Raw genomic sequence first — 14,078 nt, forward strand, 5'->3', positions numbered from 1 at the left:
AGTAACTAACAGCATTGTCTATGAAAGGACACATCTGGTACATAGAGGAAACCACAGGTAAGATATCCAGGCGATTTTAGAGTGGAGAAGGGCATGCTGAAGAATTAATTCAGTGCCACCTGAGAAAAAAAAGCAAGCTCAGAAAGCATTTGTGCCCACAGGGCACCAATGCTAAACCACCAGGACGGTGCCAATGTAAAGCTTTCCTGCCCTTCACTTATCTTTCCTCTAATTTTTATCCTCTTTCTATCTGTGGAGATAGTGAGGGAAATTTGGATGTAGGAAGGAAAAGGTTTAATTAAAATTTTTTTTTTGATTATTGTTTTTACACATGGCTTGATATAGTAATTGCAAAAGAGACTGAACTAAACTAAAATTTCTCTTGACTAAAGTAAGCAGAAGTTTTAATTACCAAAAAGAAATCAAAATATTCCTTGTGACATGCCTAGATTTCATCTAAGTGGAAGGAAAAAATGAACTCCATTGAATGAGTGTACTTAGACAATGTGAGGATGCGTTGGAGAAGAAAGTTGTGTTCTGATTATATCTTTGATGCTTAGTCCATTTATCCTGTTTATTAAGGCTGAAGTTAAAGCTCTTTTAGCCCTCCCTCATTCATTCATGTAGGAATGTTAGCATTTTGTAAAGTTCTTATCTATTAATTTCCCTAAACAAAGTTCAGTATTCTCAAGAAATAATTCGACAGTTCTTTGTGTTATTTATAAATTGGTTACTTTATGTGCTACATCTAAAGAAATTTCACAAAATATTTGTGGCGTGTGCATCAAATCTTTTTCTTGTTTCCAAAGTGCATTTACATTTTTAGATTAAAAAAAAATTCTTTTGTTAATCCAGTTAACTTTTCAGAGAGATTGTAGTGTCTCTGACTTACATTCCTTCTTTAAAAAGTATTTCTTATATTAGATAATATAACTTCTGAATATTAATTTTGCAAAACAATTAGTCAAATCTTTTTGAGAATATAGTCTATGTATTATATAAGAACTAAAATACTTAAGAAATTTAATATTTAAAAAATAATTTCTATTTGTTTATAAAAGAAAAAAAAACTGTGATATACTGGGAACCAGAAAAATATTAGCAAAATGAGTTACTTTTAAAAGGAAGACATTTATTTCTTACATTCTTTCTAAAATGTCATTAACCTCTGTACTCTTCAGGTAATATATTTTATTTTTGCTTATGGCAGTTGATGCCCATATAGTACAGAACATAATTCTAAATTATTTTTTCCTTACCTCGAAATTCTTTTCATACTGAAGAAAATAGTTGATAATATTGAAAATAGTTTATTTTATTTGTAGTTACATAAATCACTATATGAAATACTCCTCAAATGGAGTTTGTTTTCACTAATATATTTCTATTTAAAAGTCTCAAAATATACTCTGAGTTAAGCCACTGAAGTAAATGGGGCTTTGCAGAAATATAGGTTATTCTCATTTTACCCAAGTCATGTTTTTTGACGGGGAGATTAAAAGCTGTCCTCAACCCAGGTAAATATATTATCTGAAGTTTTACTAGAAAAAAATATGAAAAACCTATATGTCAGCATCTGCAACTTTGACAAATCTTTGCATTTTCAGAAACAGAGCAGGATGGCAAGTAGCCTTTTTTCTTTATTAAGTTCCGTTAAAGAAGATATAGTTTTTATAAATATGATAAATATTTAATATGAATAATATTAGCTTAATTATACAACTACAGACTAGAATAAATAGTGTCTTGAAGTACTTTTTTTTTTCCTATGAAAATTAATGTTTTTATCTCATGGAAGTAGGAAAGGAGAAATAAAATATATGGCAATTACATTCTAAGTGTGTGTGTATAGAGAAAGATGATTTGTTATTTTTACTTTTAGAACCAAAAACAGATTTAGAATATAATCATTCTAAACTCTTCAATTTATAATTAATGCCTGCTTAACTTGTATTAGTCAGGTTGCATTTATTTTCTAATAACTAGCGATTAATGTATATAACCTAAGTGGAATACATATAACTTTGCTTTATGCAACATATTTTTATCACAGATCATGACAATTTGAGAATATATTTTAAATAAAATACAAGCATGGAATCAAATCCTTTTATATTTTCTGGTTCATGTTTTTGGAAATCGAATGGATTAAGAAAGCTGCAAGTGTTCCCTAAAAGTCTTACATTCACAATGTCACTTTTTTGACAACTGTCACCTGAGATTTCTTAAGTATCAACTCTTATACATAATTGGTATGGTACTTTTTTTTTCATGATGGTTATAGTCATTAACAAGTCCCTCAGTCTCATTTTATGTATGACTCCCTAGGCCTTGGACTTAAACAATTAGTTATTAATTACCAAGACTTCCTTGAACCTTCTCCGTGAGATGATTCATAAATGTGTGACCTAATGAAATGTTAGTATTGGTGCATTAGCCTATGGAGAAAGTCTGACTGAGAAACAAATCACAGGAAAATCATCTGAAATTCGAGATCTTTAGCTAGACTTCTGATTCAAATGAAAAGTTTGCATCTGTAGGTATGCATAGACGCTATCTAACAGAACTTTTTCACTAAATCTGCCTTTGAGTGCATGATCATTGCTTCAATAGAGTGAAGGAATCTAATGAATATGTTCGTTCTGACCACGTAAATATGAATTAAAGCTGGCTATCCAATGCCTATGTCATTTCTAGACATAGAGAAAACCTTTATGATATTGTCTCATCTACAGTGTTAATATAAATTGTTTGGGGGAATTGTTTACATCTTAACTAACTGCAAAATGATTAGACATGTGATTCAGTCACATTATATGTACCCACGTTTGGAACCAGGGGTGCTCTTTAAAGCTTAGATGGAAAGCTAATTTTCCTTCAATTCTCTTCAATGACTTCCAGACAGTCAGGGGTAATCTATGATAAGACTCCAGACTCCTTGTCCATTCTCAAGACATCTTGTTTACCAATTTACTGTGGATCATCCTCACAACCTCTCTCCCAGTGGATGGCTACATATGGAGTGTTGTCTTTATGCTGTCATCTGATTATACACAAGTATTAGCATGGCGATATTAACAGAATAAAAAACAGGAAGATCACAGAAAATATCTGGTGTCACAATGAGGGATAAATATAGGTTACTGAGACTTCAATCAGATTTGTACCTCATAGTATTAAGCTTTCCAATTTAAAATGTAAAATTATATGAGCAAAAGACAGTGAATAAGGGTGACAAAGTATGTGTAAGTGAAAGGTGACAAAATGTGTAAGATGAACAGTCAGCAAGACCAGTGCTAAAGGGTAGTAATAGTATATTTTCATCCCTTTCTTTGATATACCAGTGCTGCTTTCTCCACTGAAACAGTCTTTTATAATTTAATGCATAAAGATAATAATATAATCATAAATAACAAACTATGAGAAGAATTAAATGACATTTTAAATATAGCCATTCAATTGGTCACTTAGTATCATTAAAAATAGATGTTTTTGTTTTCAAACTTCCTGGGAGAAAGGTTCTCTTACACTTCTCTCTACAGCCATAAACTAAGCTTTTAAAGATTTTATCACTAATCAGCAGCCATAAATAAAAATATTTCTATGTCCAATATTGTAGTCATTCTCAAACTCTTTATATGCCGACTAGAAAAATCAAACCTCATTTTTTAAAGCAGTTCCAATCTCTCTCTCTCTCTATCTCTTTATATATACACACATACAGACACACACAATGAGATATTGGTACTACTTAATTGTTAAAAGCAATAATTCTTCATTCCTTTTTGGTGTTTGAGTTGCTTTTTTTAATATATAATTATTTTGTTACCAGAATATTTAATAAGGAGATAGTGTACCACCAAAATTATATTTGAAATCATAGAAAACTCAACAGAATTACTTGAGTTTGAAATCATAGTTGGAAAGGAAGAAGAAGATTGTCCCTATCCTCTAGAAAGATACGCAGGGAAAAATGCAAAGGTGACAGACAGTTAAGTCACTGACTTTTGAACGTATATCTGAATTGTAACTATTTTTTTAAACAAGCCTGAATTTGAATGCCAACTATCAAATAACTATCTTAACTTTGAACAAATTATCTAAAATTAGAAAGATCAATTTTCAGAATGATAATTATTATATGAAGCATTTTTTTTCACAATTAATTTCCTGATAATACAAAATGTTTGAGCTCGTAGTGTTGTTTTGATTATGGGATTGTGAGTGAAACCACAGCTATAATAAATCATCTTTTATCATAATAGCTGTGATTTTATTCACTATGACAGACAAGCTGATTTTCTTAGAACCTTAAATTAGGTGGTAGTTATCATCATTTAAACTAATCTGCTGGTAATATTCTGGAGAAATCAAAAGGTGTATTGAAATATTTTAGGAAACACATTTTAAAAATAATTTTTTTTATTATAGCAGTGATGAGCATCCATGTTTTCAAATTAATAGCTGGACTTTTATTTATATTCCTTTAAATTCCTCTTTCTTCATCATTCTAGGTTACATTGAACGAAAATAATGAAACACAAAAATACACATATACTTATGATTTTACTAACAATTATGTGTGTGCTTGTTAATAAATGGAGGAACATAAAAAATATGTTCAGTTGAAATTATTAAAAAATGGAATGTTTTACAAATTAAGGCCATTATCCAGTTTTAGGTGAATGCAATCAAAATCCCCAATTAAAGGACTAGAATAATGTAAAAAAACATTTTAAGCAATCTTGTAGATTTTTAAGCATGTGACTTCTAGTGCGTCGCCACACTCCTCTTATTCTAGCAACTGTATGTCTGGTGCATACAAAAAAGAATGCTGTCAATGAAATATACAAGTTATCTTCTGGAACATATCTTCACATAAATATATCAGCTTATTAGATTATTTATTTTTAATTTTTTAGGCGAGGCAACCCTTGGTTGACCTCACAGATTGCAAGGACCTCATCAGCTTACAAATATTTATTTTTTTATTTTTTTTATTTTTACGCCTACAGCACCTGGTCTTCCTAAGTGGTCTCCCATCCAAGTACTAACCAGGCCCGACTCTGCTTAGCTTCCAAGATCAGACGGGATCAGGCTTGTTCAGGGTACCATGGCTGTAGACTAGCTTATTAGATTTGAAACCAACTCTCCAACAACAACAAAAAATTTGCTCTCAAATACCTCTTAAAGGAGCATGAAAAAAACAAAAGCAAAATAATTAAATGTACATGTATATATTCGCAAAGATTTACAGGTATATTTTGCAGTAGGTGGCAGATATCATCAAATCAGTCCCACAGTGAATAGGAGACCCAATGGATATATTTGTGCTCTTTTCATCCTGCAAAAAAGCATGTGGCCAAGGGGATGAAGCACCACTTGAAATTCAGCCTATGCTCTACTCGCCAGGACTTGCATTCTTGTGGTTGTATCCACCAAAATGAAACATTTTTCTAAGATATCTTTTTTTTTTTTTTGGCTAGCTCAATATGGCCCTTCACTTTCTGCAAACATCCATGTCCTAATCCACATAATTAGTGAATATTTTGCCTTACATGGCAAATGGAATTTTTCAAATATGATTCATGGAAGGATATTGAGTTGGGGAGATTATCTTGGATTAGCCAGGCTGACTCAATATATAATCACGAACACACTAATAAGAGGGAGGTAGTCAGTCAAAGAAGGCAATTTGTGAATGGAAACAAAGATTGGAGTGATGTGAGCACACAAACCAAGGAATGCGGGCAGTGCTTATAGAAGCTTGAAGAATTCAAGAAAGTTAATTAGCTTAGTTCCTAGAACCTAGAGAAAGGACACAGTTCTGCTGGCACTTTGCTCTTAACCAGTGAAACTGATTTTGGAATTCTGCACTTTGCAACTATAAGATAATCAATTTGTATTGTTTTACACACTCTTGGTGGTAGTTTGGCATAGCAGTGATGGAAAACTAATACAGCCTTATAGACAAGAATTGACTGAGATGATGGAAGTGATTCAAAAGGATAACAAGATCCAGTTTTAAAAGGACTGTGGTTGCCATAATTAATTGTGGGTTGAATCTATTCTGGCATCTTGCATTAATGATCAGTAAATCTGGATCATATTTGCATATATTATCTTGCATGTTAATTCATGCTTTGAGTGTCTCATTTACTATATAGTTCAAGGAACAACTTCACTTCTAAATAGAGCTTTTTCTACTTATTTGTATCACCTGAAAGAATTCCCATGAACAAAACTCTTTTAGATTTGCTTTCTGTTTCATGTCACACATACTTGAACAGCATATCATTCCACATATCCTCTACCCTTTTCCAATTAGACTAGTATACTTTAAAGAACCTAGTATTATGTTCATAATGTTGGTTATCGACTGAAATTTCTGTCTGATATGGATTTTAGCTTCTGAGCAGAGTAGGTGCTCATCAATACTGGAATGATAAGGACTGTATTAATAATTATCTCAATGGTGACAGTTATAAGTGTAAATGTATATAGAGAAATAAATGCATATAGAAAAACAATAAATTAGTTGTTTTAGAGAAGTCTCTATCGCATGAACATCAGCACATGTTCAATAATAAAGAGAATCTTCAAGCTCCTGAAAAGCACGTAGTTGATACTGCCTAATTAGGTCACATTTAGGAGCCCAACAAATTCTTCAGAAAATCTAAATTTGACTTTTTCATGAGGATTTTAATATCCTGCTTACTACACCCTAATACTTTTGGAGAATGTTCACCTTCCTCTATGCTTATTTGGTGTATGCAATTTAGTAATAGCCCTCGATTTTCTGAGTGTTTATTTTTTAACAGGAAATTTTAAGGACAGTTTCCAAGAACACCTAACTCTAAATAGGATCAGGACCTCAGTCACCCTGAAATCTATTTTTGGAATCATGCCTTACTATATTGAAACACAAAATAGTTCTATTGCCTCCACTGAGATCAACAGTTTTCAGTTTTAATATGTTAAATAACTCTCAATTTGGTAACATGGAAAGTGGTGAAATTAATAGCTCATTTTTTCCTTAACCTGCATCATTCCCCAAATGACCTAAATCCATTTCTATGCATTAAACTATTTCCATATTACAAGTAAAAAAATATGTAGTGATTTGGATTTCTATAAACATTCTCTTGAAACAGAATACATTTTAAGGATATTTCTTAAATGTAGAGAGTAACATTTTTATTTGTTTTTACCAAAATAAAAAGTATTTCTGTATAATATACCTTGTCACTGTCCAGACAACCTTGGCTTTAACTACATTAATTTTAATAATCATTTATATTAAACAGATAATAGAGTCAATTTACATATCCCAAATTAATATTGGCAGTCATAATACATATCTTTATCCTTTCTTGTTATTTGACTTAGCCATGACAACCAAATTAACCTGATCTTCAATTTACATCGTGCTTTGTAGACATAAGCAATGTCACATTTTTTTGTCTTAATTAAATCTCTCATCAAAACGAACCTAATTTCTTACAGTCCATCATCAGCATAGATAAATCAGAGGGTGATTGTTGTTTTCACATTACCATCTTTATATTATTTTTAAACTATATATTGTGAGCATTAAATTTAAGATTATTTCTCAAGTTGTGTTTTTTAAATTTTTTTATAAAGTTTTAAAAATAGTAACTGTCTTTAAGAATAAAGAATTCCAAGCTAGGTATACCATCAGAGTAGATATAATTAATATTGAAGTTTTATGAGAAGACTAATTTATTATTTTTGTATTACACTTTTTTTACAGAGTCAAGCATGTGCAGTACTACCCAATAGTTGTTCTATGTCTAACTAGATGATATTTATTTCACCATTTTTGTACATTTGTGTGTTTTTTTTGTTTGTTTGTTTCTTTTTATTTTCAGGCAAGGCAACCCTTAGTTGACATCACAGATTGCAAGGACCTTGTCAGCTTACAATCCCTTATTTATTTTATTTTCTTTTTTATGCCTACAGTACCTGGTCTTCCTAGGTGGTCTCCCATTCAAGTACTAACCAGGCCTGACCCTGCTTAGCTTCCGAGATCAGACGGGATCGGGCTTGTTCAGGGTAGCATGGCTGTAGACATGCTAGGTAGTAGTGACTTGAAATAAATTTTGTATGATTTGTATTGTTAACAATTCATTATAACTCTAGGAGAGATAAGGATCTATTCCTTAAATATTTATTGGATAAAAAATATATTTTTCTATAGAATTAAAAATAAACTATTGTTTATGATGAATAACTATATAATTAAAATTCAAGCTCTTTAGCTTGCCAATGTTTTCTCTTAGATAAAAAAAAAAATCAGTTTTTTAATGAAATTATAAGTAAAAGTTGTAACAGATATTAATTTTTACATTGATTTAAGATTGAATTTCCTATTCTTTTCTGAATTTTAAAAAAGTATAACATATGCTTGTGTACGTTTGTACTTATACTTTTAGTTGTACATACAAATACAAATGCTTGAGAGTACATTATTCTTTGGTTCTGCTTATAGAAATGATAACTGCCACATTTGGGCCAGAGTGTGATGGCCTCTCTGTATTAGAATTCAAGCCATATATCTAATTTATTAAGAAATAATTACAGAGCTACATTATTTTGCTATAACTTGTGTATAACTTGTTGTATAACAGAATCCCTCCCCCCCCACAAAAAAAAAATTGCCACATTTTTCCCTTAAAATCATGGACTAACAGTTCTAGCATCTTTGAAAATTTTGGTAGCAAAGAGGAAAAGGGCCAGGACTAACAGATGAATATTAATATGTTCTAATCAATGAATTATACAGACAAAAATAATATAACTTTCCTGAGAGAGTTAGAGACAGAATCCCAGAAAAACGAATATTTTTAAGTAGTGAAACATGTCATTTTAAGGTGGGCAATGGAATTTGGTAATAAATCCTGTGTTAAATGGCATTATGTACAATCCATGATATTGTGTGGCTAATATGATGACAAGATGCGAGGAATACGAAAGGAAGGCATTGCAATAGAATGTGTTGTTGATCATCCTATTTAACTGAGATGAATAGAGGTAAAAGATCAGTTGGAAGTAAAATGATCATTTATTGTCAATGTGTTTGCTTTACTGTTCCTTTGACACACCCAAATGGAAATACCTAGTAAGTCAATAGTTAAGGAGGTCAATTTAGTAGTAGAAAAAATATTAAAATGGAGGGAGAAATGTGTAAGTATTGGGTCATATATGTAAAGATATAAATATGTGTATTTGTAGAAAGAATTTTTTCAAATGCTGTTCTGCTTCTGTTAATATGATCATGTGATTATTGTCCTTTATTCTATTAGTATATTATATTAATTGATTTTCAGATTAACCTTGAATTTCTGAAATAAATCATACTTTTTCATGATAGGAAAAAAGAAAAAAAAGAAAGCATGTGAAGATAAGTTCTTGGTAAACACCAAACTCCAAGACACTCAAACTACAATGATTTTGAGAGGAAAATTTTCCTCTGATTTGTTTTGGCTTTTCTGTCTTCTTTCTGTCCATTTCTCTAAATTTTACCTATTATATTCATGTTTCAACAAGTTTTAACATTCTATATAGATTGTATATTCAGAACAGCTCTATAAATATTTGCATTGTTATTTCTGATGCATCTGTCTAATTCATTGGTCTTTCTGAAAAGCATTCATAGAAAGCAAGCTAACCACATAAAAGGTAATGTGTTGGATGTACTTATATACATGAGAAATGATTGTGACCAGGAAAACTTTGAGAACTTTTAAAACCCATAGTCTAGTGGGGGAAACAGATTCCCTCCCAACACAGAGGGGCTACATATTACTTAAATTCCCTTCTAGATTTAAAAGGCTGCGATTCTGAATTCTGAATTTTAATCCTCATGCTACAACTTGTTATCCGTTTGCATGTTAAAATGTCACTTTGATAAGGTAAAAGTATGTGCACAATTAGTTGTTTGAAGGACAGTGTGTCTGTGTTTGAATTTCTACCCAGCTAGTAAGTAGTGGGGAAAGTTTCCTTGGGAAACCACTTGATTTTCTTAAGAGTACAAGAGTACCATATAATTTGTTGTATAACATTGTTGTGAAAGTTAAAATATATGTATTAAATACTCTGTACAGATCTCGTCATGTGGTAGGGGATCTATCAATGTTAGCTGTTATTTTTATTTTACATTGTTATTATTATACTACTTATAATTATTTATTTACATACCTGTTGAATCCATCAGATTGCGAATTTTTATACACATAATGCATTCTTGTGAGCTTACATATTTCCAATATAAACATTGTATCAGGTACTAACAGGCCATTAAATGAATGTGTGTTGAATTGATGAATGATTGCACACGCATACAGCAGAATGCTAATGAATGAAATTTGAATGCATAATTATGAAAAAAACTTTTAATAAAGGGGGAAAATGTGAGCTTATTCAATGTTGGGACCTCAATTCAAAAGAAAGTTAAAAGAAGAATATAAAAGAAATGAGTAGAGAAGAAATTTAAGCGTAGGGACAATATAAGAGATGTCAAAACAAAAGGAATATTATTCTCTCTATATATTAAAAATGTGAGGACTAAATTATTTGATAAACATCCTCTGTCTATTATAACAATTTTGAAAATGTAATCAATTAAAATAGCAATGATATATCCCTTTAAAACTTTTCGAATGACTAAAATCTGGAACACTAATAACACCAAACGCTGGCCTGGCTGTGGAACAGCATGAACTCTCATTCATTGCCAAAGGGAATGCAAAAAGGTACAGCCAGTTCGAAAGACAGTTTGGCAGTTTCTTACAAAATTAAAGAGACTCGTATCAGATGACCCAGCAATCACACTCCTTGGTATTTACTCCAAAGAGCTGACAATGTACGTCTGCAGTCTGCACAAAAACCTGTACATGGATGTTTATAGCAGAGTTATTGAATTTTGCCAAAACTTGGAAGCAACCAAGATGCACTGCAGTAGGTGAATGGATCAACAAATTATGATACATCCAGACAGTGCAATATTAATTAGTGCTAAAAAAAATAATATATCAAGTCATAAAAAGACATGGAGGCATCTTAAACTCATATTAGTAAGTAAAAGAAGCCATTCTGAAAAGGCTATGCAGACTATATAATTCCAGCTGTATGAGATTCTGGAAAAAGACAAAACACTGGATACTATATTAACTATAATTTTAAAGCCACTGCAAACATATAAGTCAAGCAAGCATTCTTAGTTTAATATGTTCTTATTTGTTAACAAGTTTGTTAATAACAGATCACCTTTTGATGTTCCTAGTAAATGTTTACATTCACTCACTTTTACTTAAAATCAGCAACATACTACAAAGAAACCTCTAAGGAATGGTGTTTAACCTGCAGGAGCTTGAAAGTGAGCTACTTGCCAAGAAAAAAATAGTTTCTAAATTTAGATTCTTGGTAGATGAGAAGCACACAGCCAAACTATCACTGGTTGCCCCATTATATGCAATGGTAAACAATTCCATATGCAATATTTCTACTGTATGATAGTAACTTATTCCAGGTATGGAATTCTCAATTCCTTAGTAAACAGTTTGTTGAAGCATACCTATTCAAAGTTAACATATGTTATTAAAGATAGGAGAAGAGTCAATTGTAGTCTTGCAGTTGATTTTCAATAACCACCGCGCTCAGGGAGGGGGAAAAATGAGAAAAAATATGAAAAATGGTAGGTAAATAAAACTGGACTTTCAAAATTTTCCCATGAATTTTTTATCTCGGTCTACTCAAATAAATATAAATTCTTACTCATTTTCCAAAAATATGATATATAAATACAGTGATATATTTGTTTTCTACATTCTTTTTCATTTGCACGAAGTAGCCACCAGTGTCCTGCTTCTCTTTACCTGAGGGACGGACATAACTCTGATGATTCGTTATCTCTCTGCTGTGAGCCATAAAGTTCAAGTGGTCCACATGAGGTTTGAGTGATCCCATTACTGGAAGCACTATGAATCTGAATACCTCAAATAGCTACAGTTTCTGGAGCATGCAAAGAGTACACTGGAAGTCAGTGGGAGATTACTTCTAACAAATTAATTTAGCAGAAAATCACTCCCCTACTAGGATTTTTAGTATTTAAGGTATTTCCTTAAATAGTGAGAAGATCTTAAGGATATATAAGAGGCAAATAGAAAAAGTCTTTATTATGATAAATGGCAGGTACTGTAACCAATATATTACCCTAGGATAATTTTGGAGATGTTCTTGCATTGATATTGATTAGTGTCTTTCAGTATGTAATATCTCATGATTTTGCCATCAATATTGGGTACTCTTCGTTTCTCATTCAAAAAGGGTTTGACTTTGAGTAGCTCAGTTAACTATACATATACAGACTTATTATTTTCATGTCACAGATACAGCCTAGCAACTTGCAAATTTGTGCAAAGAGCTTTGTATAAAGGTTGAAAAGACCACAAAATTCAGTAGATATCAATATGAATAACTTAGCATGAAACATCTCTACTTCAAAAGAGTAATCTCTGTGGAAAATGTTTTTGCTACATTGATTCAATAAATGTGTTTAGTTTATAGAGGATTTATTAAGTGAGAATACAGTACTAGATATACACGGTGCTACATTAGAAATAATAGAAGGGTGCAGACAAGATAAAAGGAAATGAATAAGCATCACAGAAAGATGCACAAAACTAGTGATAGCTAAGCATTTCTTTTTCTTTTTTAAAGAAAGTTTTCCTCGGAGGGTGAGTCAAAAGCAAAATTTTAAAAGAAGACGAAATGTTAATTGGCAAAGACAATTTGAGGCTAAACATGGGTAAATCAGTATATTCAGAAATTATACTAAAATATTTTACATGTGATTTGGTGAAAGGTTCGTCTGTTCTTGAATTTGTCAGGATGTAATGATAAAAATTGGCCTAAGGTTGAAGAAAAGAGCCTTTTGAAATCTTGAAGAAATTGTGGTTTTGATAGTAATTGGGATCATCACATATTTCTAAAGGAAGGCTATTTTTCCAGGTTAATAAGGGATTTTATTAAGCTTGGTAAGTGAATATGCTGGAAGAGAGAAGCAAACTGCTTTAAATTCAAGGTTGACTTTTATTGCTCAGCTAGTCGTATACTTGCATTAGATTTCCAAGCTTTCCACTTTTCTTTGCCTTACTTTGTTCATTTGCTTATATTATAATGCCTGTGGAGTGCTTACGAGGAGCCAACACATAGTAAATGTCCCAAAAAATGAGTTAATAGAAAGCATATCTATATTTATGTCTATCTACTACTACTGTGATATATGTACTACTGCTACTATGTATGATACATTTACAACTATTATGATATATATACATTTTTATATTATTTTCATGAAAAAATACATAGTTTAAGAAACTAAGATTACATTTGCAATGGGCATTTTAATCCATCCTGTATGTGAACTAATAAATATTTAGAAATAGAAAGGCTCACCTGAGATTTGTTAACTGATGCACAATGTATTAGTTACTAAATAAGCAGGCTTCATTTTGATTATATGGCTCTAAGTAATGTTAGTCATTTGTTAAATAAATATTTTAATCATCTCAGGAAATATTTTAAAATAGTCTTCTAATTTTTTTTTTCACTTTTCTATTTCTACTAAAATTTTATTTTAGTAGAAAAAGTAAATCAGGGCAAACTGCATTCCATTTGATTTCCAAATTTACTAATTGAAATGTAATCATTTTGGATGGAACTTTAATGTTAGGATTGTTTATATGCAATGTGCTTTTTGTTTCTCTATTAAACTAATGATAGAATAAAAAGACCATAGTAAAGATATTAATTTTAAATATATGAATCACCTGGAACAATGTTAACATTTAGAAATTTTTCATGAGGGCAATGAAAAATTAACTTCTATGAAAACCTTTTAACTCAACCCTACCCAAATGAAATTTTAAGCTACCTAGACCTCTTTGTTTTTGAAATATTCAGCTACTATCAATTACTGTATAGACATAAAATAAAAATGTAAAATCTTTAGTGGAAATAAGAATTTAACCTTGTCGTATTGAGCTTGTTAATCT

General features: G+C 31.1%; 1 non-coding gene and 1 pseudogene across 1 annotated transcript; both read right to left on the minus strand.

Moving 5' to 3' along the window:
- Positions 1-5,006: 5,006 nt before the first annotated feature.
- On the minus strand, positions 5,007-5,125 carry LOC112475928 (annotated as a pseudogene).
- Positions 5,126-7,974: 2,849 nt separating this feature from the next.
- LOC112475838 lies at positions 7,975-8,093 on the minus strand. The gene has a single exon (XR_003044905.1). It is a non-coding gene; the product is annotated as a 5S ribosomal RNA (ribosomal RNA).
- Between the last annotated feature and the right edge of the window lie 5,985 nt (positions 8,094-14,078).

This window comes from Pteropus alecto, unplaced genomic scaffold (genome assembly GCF_000325575.1).
Source record: "Pteropus alecto unplaced genomic scaffold, ASM32557v1 scaffold152, whole genome shotgun sequence".
Classification (NCBI taxonomy): domain Eukaryota; kingdom Metazoa; phylum Chordata; class Mammalia; order Chiroptera; family Pteropodidae; genus Pteropus; species Pteropus alecto.